This window comes from Pongo pygmaeus, chromosome 20 (genome assembly GCF_028885625.2).
Source record: "Pongo pygmaeus isolate AG05252 chromosome 20, NHGRI_mPonPyg2-v2.0_pri, whole genome shotgun sequence".
Taxonomy (NCBI): domain Eukaryota; kingdom Metazoa; phylum Chordata; class Mammalia; order Primates; family Hominidae; genus Pongo; species Pongo pygmaeus.
The window spans coordinates 5,990,890-6,014,568 of NC_072393.2; the positions used below are offsets into that span (position 1 = coordinate 5,990,890).

A 23,679-nucleotide genomic window follows, 5' to 3' on the forward strand; every position below is an offset into this window, starting at 1 on the left:
CTTGTCTCAAATGCCACCATCCAACCCAATGAGAACGACAAAAGGACATTCTATTTCTGTCCCCATGAAAGTTTCAACTCCAAAGCAAAACCTCAGTGTGCGCTGAGAAGATGCAGCAAAAGGGTCTTTTTGTTAAATTCATTATTAGAATTAAACCCAAAGAGGGAAATGTTGGAGGTATTTTAGGTTTTTAAACTAATTAGTCCCAATTAATTCTAAGAAGATACACTAAAATCAATTCTGTTTTAGAAAGGCAATTTAATTCAAAAGCTTGAGGGGAAATGTTATTTTTAAAATGTAAAAAGGCACCTTAAAACCTGTAAAATATTTTAAATGGCTTTCCTATTCCATCAAGTTTTGAGAGGGGTTTTCATTTTTCTCAGGAAACATTTTCTCCCGGTGTGGGGTTGGGGATGACTTCAGACAGGGCCTGAAAGCAGCGAGCAACTCACGCTGTCCAGGAGGGGCGAGAACAAACTCTCAGCTTTGTCTGGTTCTGTTTTTGGTGTCTCCATTCCCAGCTCCGTATTAAGTCAGTTCCCAAATCCGAGCAAAAGATAATTTTGGAAAAAAATGGAATAAAATGTTCTAATTCCGCCTGAGAGATAGAAAGAGAAACAGAGATGAGTCTGATGAAACAGAACTCAGATCACCCCCTTCCTGACCCGCCGCTTCTCTTCTGATTCAAATGTAGACTTGGACAAATTGCTACCTTTCAGACCTTTCCATGTTCCAATATTCTTTCCATTTGTCCTGGCTTCTAGAAGCCTTGGCGGCCCACGGATCCACCTGGGTGCTGGGTGACCCTGCCGTTGCTGCTCTTGGAAAGCATGTTTCACTTCTGCATACATTTTAAAAGATAAATATTTGGGCCAGGTGCAGTGGCTCATGTCTGTAATCCCAGCGCTCTGAGAGGCTGAGGTGGGAGAATTGCTTGAGGCCAGGAGTTTGAGACCAGCCTGGGTAACAAAGCGAGACCTCGTCTCTAGAAAAAAAAAATTAAAAATTATTCGTATAAGGTGGGTGTGCCTTATCTGAGTAGCGGTCCCAGCTACTCAGGAGGCTGAGGCAGGAGGACTGCTTGAGGCCAGGAGGTGGAGGATGCAGTGAGCAATGATTATACCACTGCACTCCAGCCTGGGCGACAGAGAGAGATCCTGTCTCTCAAAAAAGAAACATGAAGTCTTCCTTACGAGGACATAACAAAGAAAAAAGAGACAAAAAGGCCCCTCTCTCTTCAGTGCTGCCTATGGAGGTGGCAGCCGTCTCCTCCTCAGCATCATGGCCGCCCTCAGACCCCTCATGAAGCCCAAGATCATCAAAAAGAGAACCAAGGAGTTCATCTGGCACCAGTCAGACCAACATGTCAAAATTAAGTGTAACTGGAGGAAACCCAGAGGTATTAACAGGGTTCGCAGAAGGTTCAAGGACAAGATTTTTTTTTTTTTTTGAGACGGAGTCTCACTCTGTTGTGCAGGCTGCAGTGCAGTGGTGCGATCTCAGCTCACTGCAACCTTCGCCTTCCGGGTTGAAGCAATTCTCATGCCTCAGCCTCCAGAGTAGCTGGGATTACAGGCGCCCACTACCATGCCTGGCTAGTTTTTGTATTTTTATTAGAGACGGGGTTTCATCATGTTGGCCAGGCTGGTCTCAAACTCCTGACCTCAGGTGATCCACCCTCCTCAGCCTCCCAAAGTGCTGGGATTACAGGCATGAGCCACCGTGCCTGCAAGGGCCAGAACTTGACGCCCAACATTGGTTATGGGAGCAACAAAAAACAAAGCACATGCTGCCCAGTGGCTTCCGGAAGTTCCTGGTCCCCAACGTCAAGGAGCTGGAAGTGCTGCTGATGTGCAACAGATCTCCCTGTGCTGAGATCGCTCACAGTGTTTCCTCTAAGAAATGCAAAACCGTCGTGGAAAGGGCCGCCCAGCTGCTGTCAGTCACCAACTCCAATGCCAGGCTGCACAGTGAAGAAAATGAGTAGACAGCTCATGTGCATGTTTTGTGTTTAAATAAAACCATAAAAACTGCAAAAACATATATAAAAACAAAAAAAAATATTTGAAATATTTCCATCCAAATGGAATTTCAAAACAATTAAAGATGGAAAGAAGGAAGGCTGAATGGATGAAAGCCCTCTGAAGCTTACTGCAGAGTGGAACGATGAAGACACAGTTGCATTTCTGTGTAAGTCAAATTCTCTTTTTTAACATGCAAATTTCATGGTTAAGATGAGGTTGAATGCAGACGGCTAATACCAGTAATTTGGGCTAAACGCTCCTCTTCCGGGAGTCTGAGCCATCTGAACTGGCTGTTTACCCAGCTCATACTGATCAGGAAGTATTTGAGACGGTGAATGCACCAATAAAAAGCTGCACAGACCCTCCTCTCCAGCAAGTGGAAAGTGTGTGTCTCGTCCTCACACAGGAATGACTGTAGAGGACCACAGGGCAACTTCTCGGCAGCCCCCAGACAGGCTGGCCCTGGGCAGCAGGAACTTGTTCTGCCCCGGCTGAGGTTCTGGGCCTCATCACTAATGACCCACAGCAGCCAAGGTCAGCCCTCGGGAAGATGGAAAATGAATGAAGGGCAGCTCTGCCCAAAGCGGCGGACCAGGTGGGCAAACAGAGAGCCGGGGTTTTGTAGCAGGGGTGGGGGTGTGGCACAGGAACAGATCTGGAGCTTGTGGCAGGAGTTCAGGTGGAACCTCAGGCGGGGGACAGATGCCACAGTGTGGAGGAAGCTCCTCCTCTCATCCCAAGCTAGCCCCTTCCTAACCTCAAGTCAATGAGAAGAGAAAGTGGGCTAGAACCTTTCTACCTTCCTCTTAGCACTCAGCCTGTGCCCGTGCATCTCCTCACCCCACACAGTTCCCTGGGTACAGGGGCTGGGGCTTGAAGGGTGCCCATACCACACTCCCTCAGAGCCTGGACACTCAGCCATCTTTCATTCATTCAACAAACACAGTCTGAGCATCTGCCATGTGCCAGCTCCAAATGCTGAGGACACAGCAGGGAATGAAACAGATCGAGTCCCTGACCATGTGGGGCTGACCCCTCAGGGAGAGACAGACGACACCATGGACACAGAACAGCAGGAGGTGACAAATGCCCTGAAGAAAAATACACTCAAATGCACAAGTGGGGTGTGGCAGGGGCCAGGGGCAACAAGGTGACCTGGGGCAGTGACAGGACAGAGGCAGAGTGAGGTGAGGAAAGTGTCGCCGCTGAGAAAGCTCTGCCAGGGAGGGTGCTCGGCAAGGCTGAGGCACATGGGACACGTGGGGTCACACGGGTCACGTGAGAAGGCCACCAGAGGGAGCTGGGGGAATGCTGGGGGTTGAATGTTGTGTCCCCTTAAATTCCTATGCTGAACTCCTCACCCCAAGGCAGTGGCTTTAGGAGGTGGGGCCTTTGGGAGGTGATTAGGTCATGACGGTGGGATCATGCCTTCCCTTATGGAAGGGACCCCAGAGAGCTCTCTCTGGCTTCCCACCATGTCATGTGAGGACACAGCAAGAAGACGGCCGTCTGCATCCCAGAGGGGAGCCCTCACCAGAACCTGACCCTGCTGGCACCCTCTTCTCAGACTTCCCACCTCCAGGGCTGAGAGATGCGTGTCTGTTGCTTACAGCCACCCAGTCTATGGCCTTTTGCTGAAACAGCCCGAACAGACTAAGACAGGAGGAGAAGGGGGAAGACGAGGAGGAGGAGGTGGTGGAGGAGGAGGAGGTGGTGGAGGAGGAGGAGGAGGAGGAGGAGGAGAAGATGGCCTTAGAGACACAAGGAGGCCACAGTGGAGTCTTTGGCTTTCGCGCTGAGTGTGCTGGGAAGCTACTGGAAGGTTTAGGGCACAGGGACACAGTCTGACAGATATTTTGGAAGTATCAATGGTCAATGGAAGCAAACGTCAGGGCTGGACAACCAGGTCAGAGGTGACAAAGACTTACGTGATAGGAGTGCTCTCATTTGGGAGACACCTGAAGACAGAGCCAGCCAGGTTTGCTGACGGGTTTGACATAGAGGGTGAAAGCAAGAGAGGAGTGAAGGCTGACTTAAGGCTTGGGGTTGGCCTGAGCACCTAGAGAATGGAGCTGCCCAGTGCTGAGCTGGGGAAGCCCGTGGTCTGGGGAGAGACAAGTGTGAGGTCGAATCAGGCACCCAGTTTTGGGTGACAGAAGCCTCAGATGCCCATCAGATGCCCATCAGACGCCCACATGCAGCTGCCACCTAGGCAGCTATGTACACAAGTCCAGGATTCAGGGGAGTGAGCCAGGCTGTAGACACCAGGACATTGGAGGTTCTAAGATGCATTTCAACTCTTGTACCTTGGCGAGATCACCAGGAAAGCAGGTGTAGATAAAGCAGAAAAGAGGTCCCTTCTCAAGTTCAGAGGTCATGAACAGTTGGAGGATCTGGCATAGGGGACAGAGGAGAGGAAGAAAGCAGAGGGAATATCGAGCTCTGAAATACACAGCGTCACCCCTTTGCTTGGCTTTCGGAGCTTGGTGTTCATAAAAAATTAGAAACGAGGTCGGGGGCAGTGGCTCATGCCTGTAATCCCAGCACATTTTGGGAGGCCAAGGCGGGCAGATCACTGAGGTCATGAGTTCGAGAGCAGCCTGGCCAACATAGCGAAACCCCATCTCTACTAAAAAATAATACAAAAATTAGCCGTGTTTGGTGGTGCATGCCTGTAATCCCAGCTACTTGGGAGGCTGAGGCAGGAGAATCACCTGAACCCGGGAGGCTGAGGTTGCAGTGAGCCAAGATTGCGCCATTGTACTCCAGCCTGGGTGACAGAGCGAGACTCTGTCTCAAAATAAATAAATAAATAAATAAATAAATAAATAAGAAACAAATGTTCATCAACTGGAAAACCATTAACTACCTTACGGTGCATCCTAGCTCTAAAACAGGTGGCTAGGCGAGGGTGCCTGGGTCCAGATCCTGGGTCTTCCAGTTTCTAGCTGGGTGACCTCAGCCAGGGACTTAAATCTTTCTGCACTTCCATTTCTTTGTCCATAAACGGAGAAAATACTTCTATCTGTGTTGGGTGGCTGTGTTAAATGAGAGGAGTCCTACAAAGTGTGGAGTTTAATGGCCAGCCCAGCACACAGAAAATGCCCATAAATGTTCATTAGCGTCATTGTTGTAATTCACACCATTATAACGTAACCCACATCATCTACTGATTTTTTGCAGATTTAAATATCTGAAACTCTAAAAGCAGTTATGCTGTTTGCTATTTGTGATTTCAAAAACTCTCCGCTATTTGTGATGTTGCTAAGCCCTTTAGGGAGTGCCTCCTGCTATGAGCTATATTCATTCCAGGGCATATTTGTGGGGTTTGTCATTTTAACCAAGTACTTAATACTTGTTTCTCTCCTAGCATCTTGCCAAATGTGGCAGCTCTCCTTCTAGATGAACACTACTGCATTACTGTTATAGAAATGATATTTTAACATCAACTCCCTTTTCCCTTTTCCTCCCTAGAAATCCAGTCCTTCCATGAGACCTCAGTGCACACAGAACTCCTCCTACCACGTGCAACCTTATTCTCGGCTGAGCAACTCATAAATCGCTTAACAAAAATGGTGGTTGATGCGGACTGTGTTTAGTGCCATGCTTCCCGGTGAGAGGGAGTGAGCCAGCGAGCTTCCTTAAATCCCTTTATTTCTCCAAAAGGAGAGGCTGTTTGCCTTCTCATCTATGCCGCAAGTTTCTGGGGCTTGCATCATTAACCTGGTGACTTTGCCAATTCCTTCACCAGTGCTGGGTCAAAGACAGGCAAGGGCACCATAGGGTTAGCCATGAGTGTGTGCCAGGGGCTGAATGCAAAACCCGGGAGCACTGGTGTCTGGGGCAGGTGGGCTGGGCTCTGCCACTGCCTCCCCCAGCCCGCCCAAGATGGGGGTGTGCCTCTGCAGGAAATGGCCTCCAAGCATTTCTCAAGACTTAGGAGATGTTCAAACCTACACAGTCAGAGACAAAGAGCTAGCTATAAGTGGGGTCTTTTTCCCCTCCTCAAAATTCATCCTGCAGAAGTAGACATGTACTAAATGGTGCATGGCCACACAAATGCTTGGATACCAATGTTCACGGCAGCGTTGTCCTAATAGCCCCAAAGTAGCAACAGCCCAAATGTTTGTCAACTGATGGATGGATAAACGAAGGCGGCCGGGCACGGTGGCTCACATCTGTAATCCCAGCACTTTGGGAGGCTGAGGCGGGTGGATCACCTGAGGTCAGGAGTTCGAGACCAGCCTGACCAACATGGAGAAACCCCAACTCTATTAAAATACAAAATTAGCCGGGCGTGGTGGCACATGCCTGTAATCCCAGCTACTTGGGAGGCTGAGGCAGGAGAATCGCTTGAACCCGGGAAGCGGAGGTTGCAGTGAGCCAAGATCGCACCATTGCATTCCAGCCTGGGCAACAAGAGCAAAATTCCATCTCAAAAAAAAAAAAAAAAAAAGGAATGAGGCACTGGCACCTGCTGTAAACGGATGGACAGCGGACCCTGAAAACATTATGTTATGTGGAAGAAGCCAGTCACAAAAGGCCACATAGTGTGTGATTCTGTTTATATGAAATGTTCAAAACAGGCGATTCCACAGAGGCAGAAAGTGGATTCACAGTTGCCAGGGGCTGGGAGGAGGGATGGCAAGTGACTGTTCATGGCAGGTTCAGCGTTTCTTCTTCTTTTTGGAGTGATGAAAATGTTCTGTGAAGATAGTATACTAAGACCCACTGAACCATACACTTCAAATGGGTAAGCTTTACGGTATGTAAAATAGATCTCAGCACAGCTGTTAAAAAAAAAAAAGAAAAAAAAAGGTATATTGATGACCTGTCCCCAGTGGCATTAGTTGAAGTCATAAAAAATTAGAAACAAATGTTCATCAATAGGAAAATCATTAAGTACCTTATGGTGCATCCTAGCTCTAAAACTATGCTGCCATTAAAAAGAAGAGGTACCTTCCCCAAGAAAGAAAGCCAACATCTGCAGTGCCTGGCACACAGCAGGCGCTCAAATATTTGCAGAATAAACTTGTGTTGAAAAAAAAAAAAAAACAGCTATACATACTATAAAACAGGTAAAGGGACCTTAAAAAGATCTAGAAGGATGCAAGTTATATGACTAACAGTGCTTACCTCATGAGAGGTGGGATAGACAGAAAGACGAAAAGAGAAATTTTCATTTCTGAATCTCCTGCTGTAGATGGTGGTCCTTCCCAGGAGAATGTTACTTGTATTACTTGCATATCATTTTACTTTTATTTTTATTTTTTGAGATGGAATCTTGCTCTGTCTCCCAGGGTGGGGTGCAGTGGCACAATCTCAGCTCACTGCAACCTCTACCTCTTGGGTTCAAGCTATTCTAGTGCCTCAGCCTCCCAAGTAGCTGGGATTACAGGCACACGCCACCACGCCCAGCGAATTTTTGTATTTTTAGTAGAGACGGGGTTTCACCATGTTGGCCAGGCTGGTCTCGAACTCCTGACCTCAAGAGAGCCACCTGCCTCGGCCTCCCAAAGTGCTGGGATTATAGGCGTGAGCCACGGCGCCCAGCCATTACTTGCATATCATCTTAAAAGTTGTAATTCATTGGTAAACGTTCTAAGACATGCAGGTTCCTATAAATTACCAAACTGTATCCTGTAAATTACCAAACAGAATGGCTGTTTGTGCAGGGAGTATCACTATGATTTAGTGTACTTGGTCTAGAGTATGCTGTCACTCTTACAATCAGAGGCTTTCATGTTAATTCAACATCCATCATGAAGAGAAAATGTACCAGAAAAACAAACTGTGGTAGGATCACACATGGACTGTGCTCCAGCAATAAAAGGAACAAATCACTGACACACGCAATGAGAGGGATGAATCCCAGAGGCATTTATGCCAAGTGAATGTAGCTAGTCTCAAAAGCTGCACAATGTATGTTTCCATTTATACGACATTCTGGAAAAGGCAGAGCTACAGAAAGGGACAGCAGATGGTGGCCAGAGGCTAAGAATGGGGCCAGGGTCTGACTACAGAGAGAGGTTGGACTTGCTCTCCATCCTGTTTGAGGTGGAGGTTATAAGAATCTATGCAAGTGGGCCGGGTGTGGTGGCTCACGCCTGTAATCCCAGCACTTTGGAAGGCTGAGGTGGGTGCATCACGAGGTCAGGAGATCGAGACCATCCTGGCCAACATGGTGAAACCCCGTCTCTACTAAAAATACGAAAATTAGCTGGGCATGGTAGCTCGTGCCTGAAGTCCCAGCTACTTGGGAGGCTGAGGCAGGAAAATCGCTTGAACCAGGGAGCCAGAGGTTGCAGTGAGCTGAGATTGCACCATTGCACTCCAGCTTGGCAACAAAACAAGAGTGTCTCAAAAAAAAAAAAAAAAAAAATCTATGCAAGTGTGAGAAACCATGAACAGCAAACCCAAAAAGGCAAACACGACTGTATGTAGATTTAAAATATAAATTAAAAAAAAAAAAAAAGAAAAACCAGGTGCATCTACTGAGTGCCCAGCCCCATTCTAGGCTCTGAGGATTCTGTTTTTTTTAGGGATGGGTCTTGCTCTGTTGCCTAGGCTGGAGAGTGCAGTGGCATGATCACAACTCACTGTAGCCTCTAACTCCAGGGCTAAAGCATTCCTCCCGCCTCAGCCTCCTGTGAGTAACTGGGACCACAGGCACATGCCTGGCTAGTGTGTGTGTGTGTGTGTGTGTGTGTGTGTGTGTGTGTGTGTGAGAGAGAGAGAGAAAGAGAGAGAGACAGAGAGAGAGAGAAGGTGAGGTCTTGCTTTGTTGCCCAGGCTGGTTTCGAACTTTCAGCTTCAAGCAATCCTCCCACTTTGGCCTCCCAAAATGCTGGGATTAAAACGTGAGCCACCACACCCAGCCTGAGGATTCTAAGGTGAGCAGGTCAGATGAAAGTGCTGCTCTCAGGGTGCCAGTATCCTTGTCAGGCAAGAATACACAAGGTTCCAGATACACAATGTTGTTCAGTAGAGATCCGGGCTGTGGTGCAAGGTGATTGCAGAGGGATAGAGCCAGGGGTGGTGGTGGAGAGGGCCCCCCTCTTGATAGCCAGTTAGGGGTGGCACTAAGGATGGCACTGAGTTGGGACCTGACAGCTGCAAAGAAGGGGCTAGCCTTGGGAGGATGTGGGAGAGAGCAGCCTGGGCAACAGGAATAGCTGTGCAAAAGTCTTGCAGCAGCAGAGGCCCCGGACAAGGTCAGACGTCTGGAGTTTTAAAATTCCAATTGCTGTCCGGGCTCAGTGGCTTATGCTTGTAATCCCAGCATTTTGGGAGGCTAAGATGGGTGGATCATGAGGTCAGGAGTTTGAGACCAGCCTGGCCAACCTGGGGAAACCCCATCTCTACTAAAAATACAAAAATTAGCTGGGTGTGGTGATGCACACCTGTAGTCCCAGTTACTTGGGAGGCTGAGGCAGGAGAATCACTTGAACCTGGGAGGTGAAGGTTGCAGTGAGTCAAAATCATGCCATTGCACACCAGTCTGGGCAACAGAGCGAGACACCATCTCAAAAAAAAAAAAAAAAAAAAAAATCGAATTGCTAAGGGAAGCCCCAGGAGGCTCAACCCACAGGCACAATATAATCTGACTTACATCTTTTCAAAGAGCACTCTTCTTAGATTATAGACAGAAAGAGTGAATGCAGGAAAACTAAGACAAAGGCATTTACTACTTTAAAAAAGTTCATCATAATTCTGCTTCCTGGCCAGGTGTGGAGGCTCACACCTGTAATCCTAGCACTTGGTGCTTCCTGGCCAGGTGTGGAGGCTCACACCTGTAATCCTAGCACTTGGTGCTTCCTGGCCAGGTGTGGAGGCTCACACCTGTAATCCTAGCACTTGGTGCTTCCTGGCCAGGTGTGGAGGCTCACACCTGTAATCCTAGCACTTGGTGCTTCCTGGCCAGGTGTGGAGGCTCACACCTGTAATCCTAGCACTTGGGGAGGCCAAGGGGGGAGGATTGATTGAGGCCAACCAGGCCAAAAAGCAAGACCCTGTCTCTATTTTAAACAGATAAAAAGGATAATTAATTATGCTTCTAAGACCTGTCTGCGGAACTGGGGAAGGAATCATGTCATTTTATAAACAAACCAAGTAACACTAAGCCCATTGCATGAAGGATTAACTAATTAAGCATTTAGTTAACATGAAAGTAAACGATGGCTTCTATAGATTTTTAATGCAGGTAATTATACTCTCAGTAAATCATCACGGCACACAAACATTAGCATGCTTATTAATTCAGTGTTAATTGCTATTGGCTTACATGTACCATTATCCAAAAATTAAATAATTTGAGTGTACACTCACTTTTTTAAACAGGTACATAAAAAGGTAGATGGAGGGCCGAGTGTGGTGGCTCATGCCTGTAATGCCAGCACTTTGGGAGGTCGAGGAGCGCGGATCACCTGAAGTCGGGAGTTCAAGACCAGCCTGGCCAACATGGTGAAACCCCGTCTCTACTAAAAATACAAAAATCGGCCGGGCGCGGTGGCTCACGCCTGTAATCCCAGCACTCTGGGAGGCCGAGGCGGGTGGATCACGAGGTCAGGAGATCGAGACCATCCTGGCTAACACAGTGAAACCCCATCTCTACTAAAAAATACAAAAAATTAGCCGGGTGTACTAGTGGTCACCTGTAGTCCCAACTACTCGTGAAAGCTGAGGCAGGAGAATGGCGTGAACCTGGAGGCAGAGCTTGCAGTGAGCTGACATCATGCCACTGCACTCCAGCACTCTAGCCTGGGCGACAGAGTGAGACTCCGTCTCAAAAACAAAACAAAACAAAACAAAAACAAAAACAAAAATTATGTGGGTGTGGTGGCGCACACCTGTAATCCCAGCTACTAGGGAGGCTACTAGGGAGGCTGAGGCAGGAGAATCATTTGAACCCAGGAGGTAGAGGTTGCAGTGAGCTGAGATCGTTCCATTGCATTCCAGCCTGGGCAACAGAGTAAGACTCTGTCTCAAAAAAAAAAAAAAAAAAAAAAAAAAAAAGGTAGAGAGAGGAAATGGACCAGATGTTGAATCTAGTTTGGTTATAGTCGTTGCTGGGGATTAATATAGTAAGAGGAGGGTCCTTCTCTCCTGAATTGATGTCTATCAGGGGTTGGCAAGTTTTCTTTTTTTCTTTGAGACAGAGCCTTTCTCTGTCACACAGGCTGGAGTGCAGTGGCGTGATCACAGCTCACTTCATCCTCTAACTCCTGGGCTCAAGCCATCCTCCCACCACAGCCTCCCGTGTAGCTGGGACCACAGGCATGCACCACCACTCTCAGCTAGTTTTTGTATTTTTTGTAGAGATGAGGTTTTGCCATGTTGCCCAGACTGGTCTTGAACTCCTGGGCTCATGGGATCCACCCACTTTGGCCTCCCAAAGTGTTGGGATTACAGGCGTTAGCCACTGGAAAACTTTCTATAAGGGCCAGAAAATACACATTTTTGGCTTTGCAGGTCTCTGTTGAGACTACTCAACTCTGCCTCTGGACAGTAGGAGGACTGAGCGTGGCCGCTGCACTCAGCGCTTTTCAGAGCCATGCTAGAGCCTGGGGCAAAGGGGACAAAAAAGCAGCAGTGCTGATCCTGTCTTTATGTAAAATTTCAACATTTTGCTCGTCATGGAATTTTTTTCCCATTTTTTTTTTTTTTGAGACAGGGTCTCATTCTGTCGCCCAGGCTGCAGTGGCACAAACACGGCTCACTGCAGCCTCAACCTCCCTGGGCTCAGGGAGTACGGGCACGTGCCACTACACCCAGCTAATTTTTGCATTGTTTGTAGAAATGGGGTTTCACCCTGTTGTCCAGGCTGGTCTCGAACTGCTGGCCTCAAGTGATCCACCCGCCTTGGCTTCCTAGAGTGCTAGGATTACAGGCCTGAGCCACTGTGCCCGGCCTTCATCATGAAATTTTTTGGCATTTATTTCGATTTTTAAAAATACTGCATTAAAACATTGTGTATCTTGATGACTGTGGATTTTTTTAGGCACTGCCTTAAATTTTGCACCCCAGGCGAGGCAAGTTCCTACCTCATGCTAGTTCCTCACTGCTTCATGCTAGTTCCGACCCTGGTGCTGGTGCTGTTCCAATAAAACTTTATTTATGGACACTGAAATTTAATTTCATATCATTTTCATGTGTCACGAAATATTTTGTCTTGTTTCCAATCATTTAAAAACGCAAAAAATATTCTCAACTTGTGGAAACTAAAAACAAAAATAAAAACCCACAGTAGTGTGCCAGATGTAGTCTGCTGACCCGTTTTTTTTTTTTTTTTAATTTTTATTCATTTATTTATTTATTCTGAGGCCGGGTCTTGTTCTGTCATCCAGGCTGGAGTGCAGTGGTGCAAACATGGCTCACTGCAGCCTCAACTTCCAGAGCTCAAGTGATCCTCTTGCCTCAGCTTCCCCAGAAGCTGAGACAGCAAGTATGTGCCACCATGCCTGGGTAATTTTTTAATGTTTTGTACAGATGGGGTCTCACCATCTTGCCCAGGCTGTGACCCCTATCTTAGATGGCCTTTTGGGGAACATGTCTTACTCATAATTATAGGCAGCGGAAAATGCCTGCTAGCTAGTAGACACTCAAACGTGTCTGAATAATTTAGTCCCATTTTCTCCATTCTTAAATTCCTGATTAGGTTGCTTTTCATTCTCTTCCCAGCCCCAGATCTCCAAATACAGGAGATGAGCACACGTGTCCAGGGCACCCCAGACCTCTTGGGCAGGGAGGACTCTCGGCACAGAAGGCCTGATACGGGAGTGTGGTGTGGGAATCATCTGTGAGTGCTGAAGAACCGGTCCTCCACCTGCCCCAAGCTTTCTATTAGGCTCAAAAGCAGAGTTCGCCCAGTTAAGCGCATGGAAACTAAATGAGTTCACTGTGCATTGTTCATCTAATACATGACCACAGGCGAGATAAATACTTAGGGTCTTTATTAAAGCTGTGATCCTCTGCTTTAGCAGGACAATGTAGGGACTTACTAGAGGCAAACTATAAAAAGCGTATGCCTCCTAGTAAAGTAATGCTGGGAAATACGATTGGAGTCAATTACTCTTTATCATTAATTGTGGTAAAATGTGCATAATGTACAGTTTATCATTTTAACCATATTTAATGTACAGTTCAGTAGCATTAAGCACACTCACACTGTTGTGCAACCATCACCTCCATCCATCTCCAGAACATTCTCATCTTCCCAAATTGAAACTTTGTCCCCATGAAACACTCACTCCCTACCCCCTCCCCAGCCCCTGGCACCCACCATTCTACTTTCTGTCGCTATGGATCTGATGACTCTAGGGACCTCCTAGGGGTGGAATCACACAGGATTTGTCCTTTTTTTTTTGAGACAGAATCTCGCTCTTGTTGCCCAGGCTGGGGTGCAGTGGTGCGATCTTGGCTAACTGCAACCTCCGCCTCCTGGGTTCAAGTGATTCTCCTGCTGCAGCCTCCCAAGTAGCTGGGATTACAGGTGCCTGCCACCATGCCCGGCTAATTTTATATTTTTAGTAGAGACTGGGTTTCACCATGTTGGCCAGGCTGGTCTCAAACTCCTGACCTCAGGTGATCCACCCACCTTGGCCTCCCAGAGTGCTGGGATTAGAGGCGTGAGCCACTGCGCCTGGCTGGATTTGTCCTTTTGTGTCTGATTTCTTTCACTGAGCATGATGTCCTTAAGCATAATGCATAATGTCCATGTTGCAGCCTGTGTCAGAATTTCCTTCCTTTTTCAAGGCTGAATAGTATTCCATTGTATAGATGGATCACATTTTATTTATCCATTCATTTGTTGGTGGACACTTGAGTTGCCACCACATTTTAGCTATTGTAACTCATGCTGCTATGAACATGAGTGTACAAATCCCTGTCTGAGTGTACAAATACTGTTTTCCAAAGCAGCTACACTATTTTGCACACCTACCAACAGTTCACATGGGTTCGGTTCCAATTTATCCATATTCTTTATCAACATGTTTCTGTCTTTTTTCTTTTGGGTAACAGTCATCTTAATGGGTGTGAAGTGGTATCTTATTAGGGTTTTGATTTGCATTTCTGCAATGATAACTGGTGTGAAGCACCTTTCCAATTGCTTATTGGCCATCTGAATGTCTTCTTTGAAGAAACAGAGATATCTACTCAAGTCCTCTGCCCATTAAAAAATTTTTTTTGCTGAGTTACAGAAATTCTTTATATATTTTTAATATTAACCTCTTATTAGAAATGATTTCAAAACATTTTCTTCCATTCCTTGGGTTGTATTTTTACTCTGTTGCTACTGTTCTTTGATGCACAAAAGTTTTTAACTCTGATGGCCTAATTTTTCTGTTTTTTTCTTTTGTTGTGAGTGCTTTTGATGTCCTATCCAAGAAATCATTGCCAGATCCAATGTCATAAAGATGTCTCCCTATGTTTTCTGCTAAGAATTTTACAGTTTTAGCTCTTATGTTTGGGTCTTTGATCCATTTTGAGTTAATTTTTGTGTATGTTATAAAATAAAAGTCCTGGCTGGGCACGGTGGCTCACGCCTGTAATCCCAGCACTTTGGGAGGGTGAGGTGGGAGGATTGCTTGAGGCCAGGAGTTCAAGACCAGCCTGGGCAACACAGTGAGACCTTGTCTCTATAAAAAATTTAAAAATTAGCCTGGCATGGTGGCATATGCCTGTGGTCCCAGCTAGTTGGGAGGCAGAAGCAGGAGGATCTCTTGAGCCCAGGAGGTAGAGGCTGCAGTGAGCCATGACTGTACCACTGCACTCCAGCCTGGGTGATAGAACAAGATCCTGTCTCAAAAAAAAAAAAGGCAGGGGAGGTCCAATTTCATTCTTTTGAATGTGGAAAGCCAGTTTTCCCAGCATCATTTATTGGAAAGACTGTCTTTACCCCATCGAATGATCTTGGCACCCTTGCAGGAGTAAAATACAGCCCTGAGTCGCTTCCTGACAGGGATACGTTCTCAGCAATGCATTCTCAGGCAATTTCATCATTGTGCAAATATCAGAGTGATACTTACACAAACCTAGACGCTACAACCTACGTAGCACACCTGGGCTGTATGGTATAACCTACTGCTCCCAGGCTACAAACCTGTCTAGCATGTGACTGCAGTGAACACTGCAGGCAATTGTAACACAGTGGTAAGTACTTGTGTCTCTAAACATAGCTAAGCATAGAAAAGGTACAGGAAAAATACAGCATTATAATCTTATGGGATCACTTGTATATGTGGTCTGCTGCTGACAGAAATGTTATGCATGGCATGACTGCATTATAAGCAAATAATTAAAGTTGAGTAATAACACACAAGAATCTAATCTTGCCGGAAAGGGCACTCTAAAAGTGAATTGCAAGAGAAGCTCACAGGAATTAGATGACTTCAGTGTTTCCCCTTTGACAGTAATGGATGCGTCCATGCACACCGCTCATTCCTGTTTTCAATGATGCACTTCCTTACTATTATTTGCAAAGGGAATTTGTCTGTTCTGACCACACAACTCTACAGAGATACAAACATCACATGGGCACTTCTGCCTTTTCTGTTTACTACTAACGCAGATTGTCATGTAATTTTTGCCCTTCCATGCCTGTTCCGAGGAGAAATTCCCAGTGTTGAGCAGATTTTGAAAGAGATCCAGACTGATGAAAGATTAAAAACCACTGGGCTACAGCAGTATGTCTTTTTTTTTTTTTTTAATCTTTTAAAACTTAAATTCACAAAATTGAGGACTCCAATTCAGATGAGCTTTGTTGTATAAACCAGGCAGATCTGTGGTCTTTAGAAGAAAGTGACAAAATCAATTCACTTCCTGGGCGGGGACTGAGCACGGGCAGATGGTGGCAGCGGGTCAGAAGCCACAAGCTGCAGAGACAGACTCATGATAGACAGGGCGAGAGGCATAACCTTCACAGGGGCGAAGTGAGGCGCACAACCGTCTCCAGCAGGGAGCCACAGTCCACAGGTGGCTACTCCTCCCTCCCACCGCCCTGTATTTAGGAATTCAAACAGCCTGGGAAGGGACTGTGCTGATCATTGGCTCTGCTTTCAACAAACACTTAGGAGATAATTAACCCACAGTCCACCAAGCCCAGGAATTGAGGATCGAGGATCAGAGGAAGCCCAGGAGGGAGATACCTGCCAGAGGGGAGTAAAGGGGCTTAGAGAGAAGTGCAGTTTTTTCTAGCATCCACCCATCCAACCCAAGGAAGCCCACCTGATTTACCACATCTAGCCACTGACCCTGATCAGTTCCACGGCCAGGCATTAAGGCGAGTCCCCACTAACTTTCTCACCTCAGAGAAGCCCGATTCCAATTCTAGCCCCTCCCTGGACTCTGTCAGTAATTGCTAGCAATGTCTTAACTGTAAAAAATCCAGCTACAACAAAAGATTCCGATGTTGCAGAATTTATTTTCGTGAGGTTTCAGCTCCAAATGAAAGGGCTGATATCATGGAAATAGCTTTTTTGACAGCTAAACAGAAATTATTTTCCTTGATTAGCCATGGCACACTCGCACTTCTTAGGTGGACGGCGTGTTTTCATACGAAGGTGATGGGTTACAGGTGCTGGGTTTCTCCACATGGGCAGTTTCTCCCCAGGAGCCTCACTCCTTACATCATCATCTAGAGCAGTAATTAATTTCAGAAACCACTCCTGGCTGCCATAAGCTGCACACCCACTTCCAGAACTGGCTTAACCCGCCAGGAAGCAGCCACAGTCCTCAAGGGACAGTCACCCAGAGCTGCATGTTGGTAAGTCAGAGACCAGAACAAAGAGGAAGCAATGACCCCTGAGCACAGAGCCCTTCCCAGCCCAGAGTGCTGCTCTAAGCCTAACCCAGGCTGGCCAGGGCCTGAAAGACAAAGAATGCCACAGAGAAAGGCCAGGACACTACAGCTTTTTTTTTTTTTTGATACGGAGTTTCACTTTTGTTGCCCAGGCTGGACAGCAGTGGTGTGATCTCGGCTCACTGCAACCTCCGCCTCCCACGATTCTCCTGCCTCAGCCTCCCGAGTGGCTAGTATTACAGGCATGTGCCACCATGCCCTGCTAATTCTGTATTTTTAGTAGACATGGGGTTTCTCCATGTTGGTCAGACTGGTCTCGAACTCTCGACCTCAGGTGATCCACCCGCCTCGGCCTCCCAAAGTGCTGGGATTACAGGTTTGAGTCACCACGCCAACCCAGCATTTTTTTTTAAAGGCACAGTTCTCATAGGTATAAGAAGACAACGAAGTTCATCCTGCAAGATGGATGTAGCCAAAGACTCTTCTTTAATTACAATAAACAGGAGAAGATAACAAAGTAAATATTATTCCTCTCTCTTTTAGAGAAAGCAAAAATATGTTAAACACCATTGAAGAGCCTAAGGGGTTTTATAAACCTCAAAATCAGCATCACATTCATATACACATGAGTACTAGTCACATATAGCCAAGTAATGTGCATTAGACCAGGGGTTGGCATGCTTTTTTTGTAAAATGCGGAATAGCAAATATTTTAGGTTTTGCAGGTCAGGCGCTCTCTGTCAAGATGACTCAACCCCATCCATTGTAGGGTGAAATGATTGTGGCTGTGTGCCAATAAAACTTTATTTATGGTTCCAGTTTTAGTATATTTGCTGCCGAAGGAAGCACAATTTATGGACACTGAAATGTGAATTTCAGATAATTTTGTATGTCCTAAAATATTCTTTTGATTTTTCCAACAACTTAAAAATGTAGGAAAAAAGCATTCTTAGTTCATGGGCTGTATAAAAACAGGCAGTGAGTTGGATTTAGCCCATGGGCTAGTTTGCCCACTCTGTATTAGATTCAGATGTTTGGACTCATGTCTTTAAAAGAGAGCCTAAAATAACTCCAAATAAATAAAAGGGCAGGTATCAAATAGCCCAAGTAATGACAAATAACCATTCTAGAAATCTGTGTCCAGCAGGTCAAGGACACTCTGGGGGTGAAGACCAACATTCCTGTCATGTCTTCATCCCAGCGGTGGAGGATGTGGGGTTTTGGGCAGTCGCTGAAAAGGGAGTGTGCACGGGCAGGAGCTGGAGCAATGTCACAGGGAAGGGGGAGGCCAGCCCTCATGTCCTCTGGATTCTGACCCTGTGCTATGGTTGGAATGTTGTGTCCCCCCAAAACTCACATGTTGAAACCTAACCCCCAATATGATGGCATCTGGAGGTGGGGCCTTTGGGAGATGATTAGGTCATGAGCATGGCACCTGCAGAAATGGGATTAGGGTCCTTGCAAAAGAGGCCCCAGAGACCTCCCCTGCCCCTTCCATCACGTGAGGATACAGCTAGAAGGCAGAAGCTGAACCAGAAAGCAGGCCCTCCCCAGACACTGAATCTGCCAGTGCCTTGATCTTGGACTTCCCAGCCTCCAGAGCTGACTGCAACACATTCCTGTTGTTTAGAAGCCAGCCAGTCTCTAATATTTTTGTTGTAGCATCTGAATGAACTGTCACCCTCCCTTCCCTCCACCATCCTGTGTAGCTCTTACATGTGCTGGGGACCTTCATGATTCAGGGTCTTTGGGCATTTCATAGAGGAAGAGAAACTTGTGAATTAGAGGAAATTATTATATGAGATAACATCTTTGGATTGTTTGTATAAGATAACATCTTTGGATTGTTTGTTTGTTTGTTTTGAGACAGGTTCTCGCTTTTGTCACCCAGGCTGGAGTACAGTGGCATGAACATCACTCACTGCAGCCTCAACGTTCCAGGCTCAAGAGGTCCTCCCAACTCACCCTCTGGAGTAGTTGGGACCAGAGGCCCACACCACCACACCTGGCTATTTTTGCATTTTGAATTTTTCATAGAGACAGGGTTTCACCATGTTGCCCAGGCTGGTCTTGAACTACTGAGCTCAAGTGATCTTCCTGCGTCAGCCTCCCAAAGTGCTGAGATTACAGGCATGAGCCACCGTGCCAGCCCAGATAACACCTTTGAATACACATTTCTCGGCCGGGTGAGGTTGCAGTGAGCCAAGATTGCGCCATTGCACTCCAGCCTGGGTGACATAGTGAGACTCTGTGTCTGTCTCAAAAAAAAAAAAAAAAAATACACATTTCTCCAAAGAAGATCTACAGACAGATAAAACACATGAAAAGAGGCTCAGCATCATTAGTCATTAGAGAAACGCAAGTCAGAACCACAATGCAATACCACTTCACACCTACTAGGCTGGTTATACTAAAAACAGGGAAAAATAAAAGTGTTGGTGAGGATGTGGAGAAACTGGAGCCCTCACTCCCTGCCGGTGGGAATGCGAAAGGACAATTTGGCAGTTAACATGCAGTTACTATACGACTCAGCAACTCCACCCTAGGTATATTTCCTGAAGAAATGAAGCTATATGTCCAGGCAAAAGCTTGTCCACAAATATTCATAGCAGCACTATTCGTAATAGTCAAAAGGTAGATACAACCCAAATGCCCATCAAAGGATGAATGCATAAACAGATGTGGTCCATCCATGGAGTGGAATACTATTCAGCCATGAAAAAGAATGAAGCTCTGACACAGGCTACAATGTGGATGAACTTCAAAACAATATTATCTAACCTTCCAGGGCTTAAATATATATTTATATACACACAAGTGAAAGAAGTCAGTCACAAAAAAGGTCACATATTGTATGATTCTATTTATAGGAAATATTCAGAATAGGAAAACCCATAGACAAGAAGTAGACTTGGTGTTTGCCAGGGGCTGGGGAGTAGGGGACTGTGATCGACTTCTAATAGGTATGGAGTTTATTTTCACGGTGACGGAAATGTTCTGGAATTAGAGAGTGATAATGGCTTCACAACACTGTGAAAATCCTAAAATCCACCAAATGAAAACCACTTTAAAGTGGTTAAAATGGTAAATTTTGGGCTGGGTGTGGTGGCGCATGCCTGTAAACCCAGCACTTTGGGAGGCTGAGGCTGGGGATCGCTTGAATCCAGGAGTTCGAGACCAGCCTGGGCAACATAGTGAGACCCTGTCTCTACAAAAAATTGGCCAGGCATGGTGGCATGCACCTATAGTCTCAGCCCAGAAGGTGGAGGCTGCAGTAAGCCACGATCGCACCACCGCACTGCAGCCTGGGCGACAGAGCAAGACCCTATCTTAAAAAAAAAAAAAAAAAAAAAAAAGGTGAATTGTATGTGAATTTTACCACAATTGAAAAAAGAAGATGACACTGAGTGGTGGCAAATGCCAGCCACGAAAAGAAACAATGGTATAGAGACTAAAAGCATTCCTGCATTCCTCACCTCAGGAGAAGTAAAATGCAATATTCTCATAATTATGAGAAAATTAGGCATGAGAACTTACAAAGTACAATTCAAACGTTTTTAGAAATAAACCTCAGTAACAAACAAAAATTTCTGTTGGACACAATCCCTAAGGGACTGTTTGTGAAAATCTCGAGTGACGGGAGAGAAGTAGGTGTGGGGAAATCTGTTTCAGAAACGCTGAGTCTAAGCCGCAAAACGTGTTTACATGAGTCCCATCAACAGAATAAGCCGAGGTACTGAATGAGGAACGAACTGCGGGAAGTAGGCATTTTACAATCAGGAATCTGAAATGAGACCATGTCCCAGTTTGGGAGTCAGAGAATTGTAGACTTTCTGGGCCAAGCCCTCAGTGAACATTAACCCTGGAGAATAAAGGAGCAGAGAGTTTCTAGAAGATTCTACATTCGGGAGTGGGGGGAGGAAAACTGTGGAGGTTGTTGTCTCAGAAATCTTAAAGGATGTTAAAAAAGAAAACCATGATTCACTGAATTTAAAATAGGAGAAAAGCTCAGATAAAGAATGAATAACTTTATCAAGGATTAGGTCACAGGAATTCGGGTTTTAAATTGTTTACGTAGAGTTAAAGAGAAAGAATTTGTACCATAATAAGAAGCCAACTATAACAGCAAGGAAGACACTCAAGAACAGGATCTAGTGGCTGCACAACTGAGCTCCCTCCTCGGGCTGGAGAGAGCAGGGGCTCAAGTCCCTAAACCGGGACCATGGCAGCAGGGGGTCAATGACCCAAGAAAGCAGCTTGGGACGGAGGGTGGCCCCGCAGGCTGCATCCTGGGCTGCTGGAAGGAAGGTCTTCCGCTGAGAAGGCAGCAGAATGAGTGCTCTGCTGGAGAATAAAGGTAGCAGAGTTTACAGCCACGCGTCCAGAGGGAATTCAGAGGGGCGGGACAAGCCGTTGCTAGGCTCGAGTCCGCGCAGGATTCAAGGGCGACAAGCATGAACTTGTGGCTGCGCAAACCAGCCCAGCAGCCAGGCCTCCCCGAGAGGCACACGCGAGCATGGGCGCAGCTCACGGTGACAGAATGAGGCTGAGTCAGTCACACGTGGGCTGTAGGATAGGCAGAGCCAAGCTGACAGGGAACACGTTCCAGAGGAGGGGCCGGGGGAGGGAGAGGCTGCCAGGGGGTCTGAGCACCTCCTAAGTGGCCCACAGAACACTGTGGGTGAGTTCAGTGTGCATTCTCCTGGAGGGTGGGGACACAAGTTTTCACGAGGCTGTCAAAGGGTCTGGGACCTGCTACTCTGAAATGTTAAGAAGGTAAAGAGTTTGTGTTGGCCTGAGAGGCAAGGAGTGGGACGGGGACTTAGGGCAAAGGACACGCATGTGGTAAAAAAAAAAGGCCCTGTGGTGTCGGGGAGGCGAGGAGGTGGCTCCGGTCCTGCTGGAGGCGGTGTAGTTTCAGGAGAGGACAAAAGTGGAAAGTCACCTTTATAGTAGGAATGGAGCGCAGATGTAAGTGGCGGCAAGCTAACGCCAAGGGGAGGAAGTCCATCGGGCTCAGCAATTTCCCTGCTGCCAGTGGGCAAACATCTCACACGTGTACACAAATATATTTGGACACGGGTGCTTACTGCAGCATTGGCAGTAAAGTGGAAGGTATAACCAAAATGCCTATGAATAAATAACTAAGGCCGGGGGCGGTGGTTCATGCCTGCAGTCCTAGCACTTTGAGAGGTTGAGTGGGGCAGATTGCCTGAGCTCAGGAGTTCGAGGCCAGCCTGGCCAACATGGTGAAACCACGTCTCTACTAAAATACAAAAAATTTGCCGGGCGTGGTGGCACGTGCCTGTAATCCCAGCTACTCCAGAGGCTAAGGCACGAGAATTGCTTGAACCCGGGAGGCAGAGGTTGCAGTGAGCCGGGATTGTGCCACTGCACTCCAGCCTGGGCGACAGAGCAAGACTCTGTCTCAAAAAAATAAAATAAAATAAAATAAAAGGCTAAGTAAGTACTTAGGACAGGAGTGGAATATCAGACCATTAGTAGAAAGAATGAAGCACAAACACAATAGTGAGTGATAAGGAAAGATACAGGCTAAATATTAGGTAAAAGAGCAGGTTGCAGAAAAGTGAGCAAAATAAGATCTCTTTTTTGCAAAAAACAAAACAAAACAAAACAAAAACCTATTAGTCCAGCCATGAAAAGGAATGAAGCACCAACACATGGTACAAGGTGGATGAACCTTGAGAGCATCATGCTAAAAACAGTCAGTCATGAAAGGCTACTTACTATATGATTCCATTTTCATGAAGTTTCCAGAGCAGGTAAATCCACAAAGACAGAAAGTGGCTTAGCGGCTGCCAGGGGCTGGGGAAGGGAGGTGGGGAGTGACTGCTTAATGGGGACAGGGTGTCTTTTTGGGGTGATGACTCTGGAATTAGATGGTGGTGATGGTTGCATAACCTTGTGAATATACTAAAAGCCACTAAATTGTACACATTAAGTGAATTCTATGGCATGTGAATTACATCCCAATGCAAAAACACTAAAGAATTCGTATGTATGTTTTATAGGCCTGTGAAATATCTGAAACCATCCACACCAAACTTTTCTTAGTGGTGGGAGGGGCAGAGGAGAGAGGAAGAAGCAGCCAGAGGCTCTTTTTTTCTTTTTTATGATTTGGATTTTTTTTTTTATGATGAAAAGGTAAGATTTTTAATAATGTAAAAGAGAAGCAGTCAGAATTATGGGGACTACACACAGGATCCCAAAGTCCTGAAGTGGTCACTAGGGAATTCTGGGGACAGATCACTCAGGTGGCTTGGAGGGCACCACCTGTGTTACAAAGTCCAGTGATGGTCACTTTAGAAAACGGACAACACTGAGGTCAGGTGGACCCACGCTACTCAGACTTTGTGAGTGACCTTATGTTTTCACGGCTATGAAGTATCTGCACACCAGTAAGTAGCCAATATAGTGGTCGCCTTTTAAAAGGAAGAGTTGACTTAAAACTTGTGCCTGCTTTAACACCTTTACCTGTGCAGTCGGTATAGAAGCCAGGGCCACACGTGGCTGCTGAGCACCTGAAATGGGGCTGGTCCAAACTAACATTTCTAAGACTTAGCACACAAAAAGAATGTGAAATATCTCAACAATAATTTTTCATATAGATTATATATTGAAATGAATATTTTCAATACAGTTCATTGGATGAAATATATTATTAAATTACTTTCACTTGTCTCTTTTTACTTTTTAAAATGCAGCTACTAGGCCAGGTGTGGTGGCTCATGCCTGTAATCCCAGCACTTTGGGAGGCCGAGACAGGTGGATCACAAGGTTGGAGATCGAGACCACCTTGGCTAACATGGTGAAACCCCGTCTCTACTAAAAAAT

General features: G+C 46.3%; 1 protein-coding gene and 1 pseudogene across 8 annotated transcripts in view; one reads left to right on the plus strand and one right to left on the minus strand.

The window, feature by feature from the left end:
• Positions 1 to 23,679, minus strand: part of RFX2 (regulatory factor X2) — a 117,428-nt gene that overhangs the window by 78,056 nt on the left and 15,693 nt on the right. The gene's annotated exons all lie outside the window — the stretch shown is intronic.
• Positions 860 to 1,987, plus strand: LOC129019809 (large ribosomal subunit protein eL32-like; annotated as a pseudogene).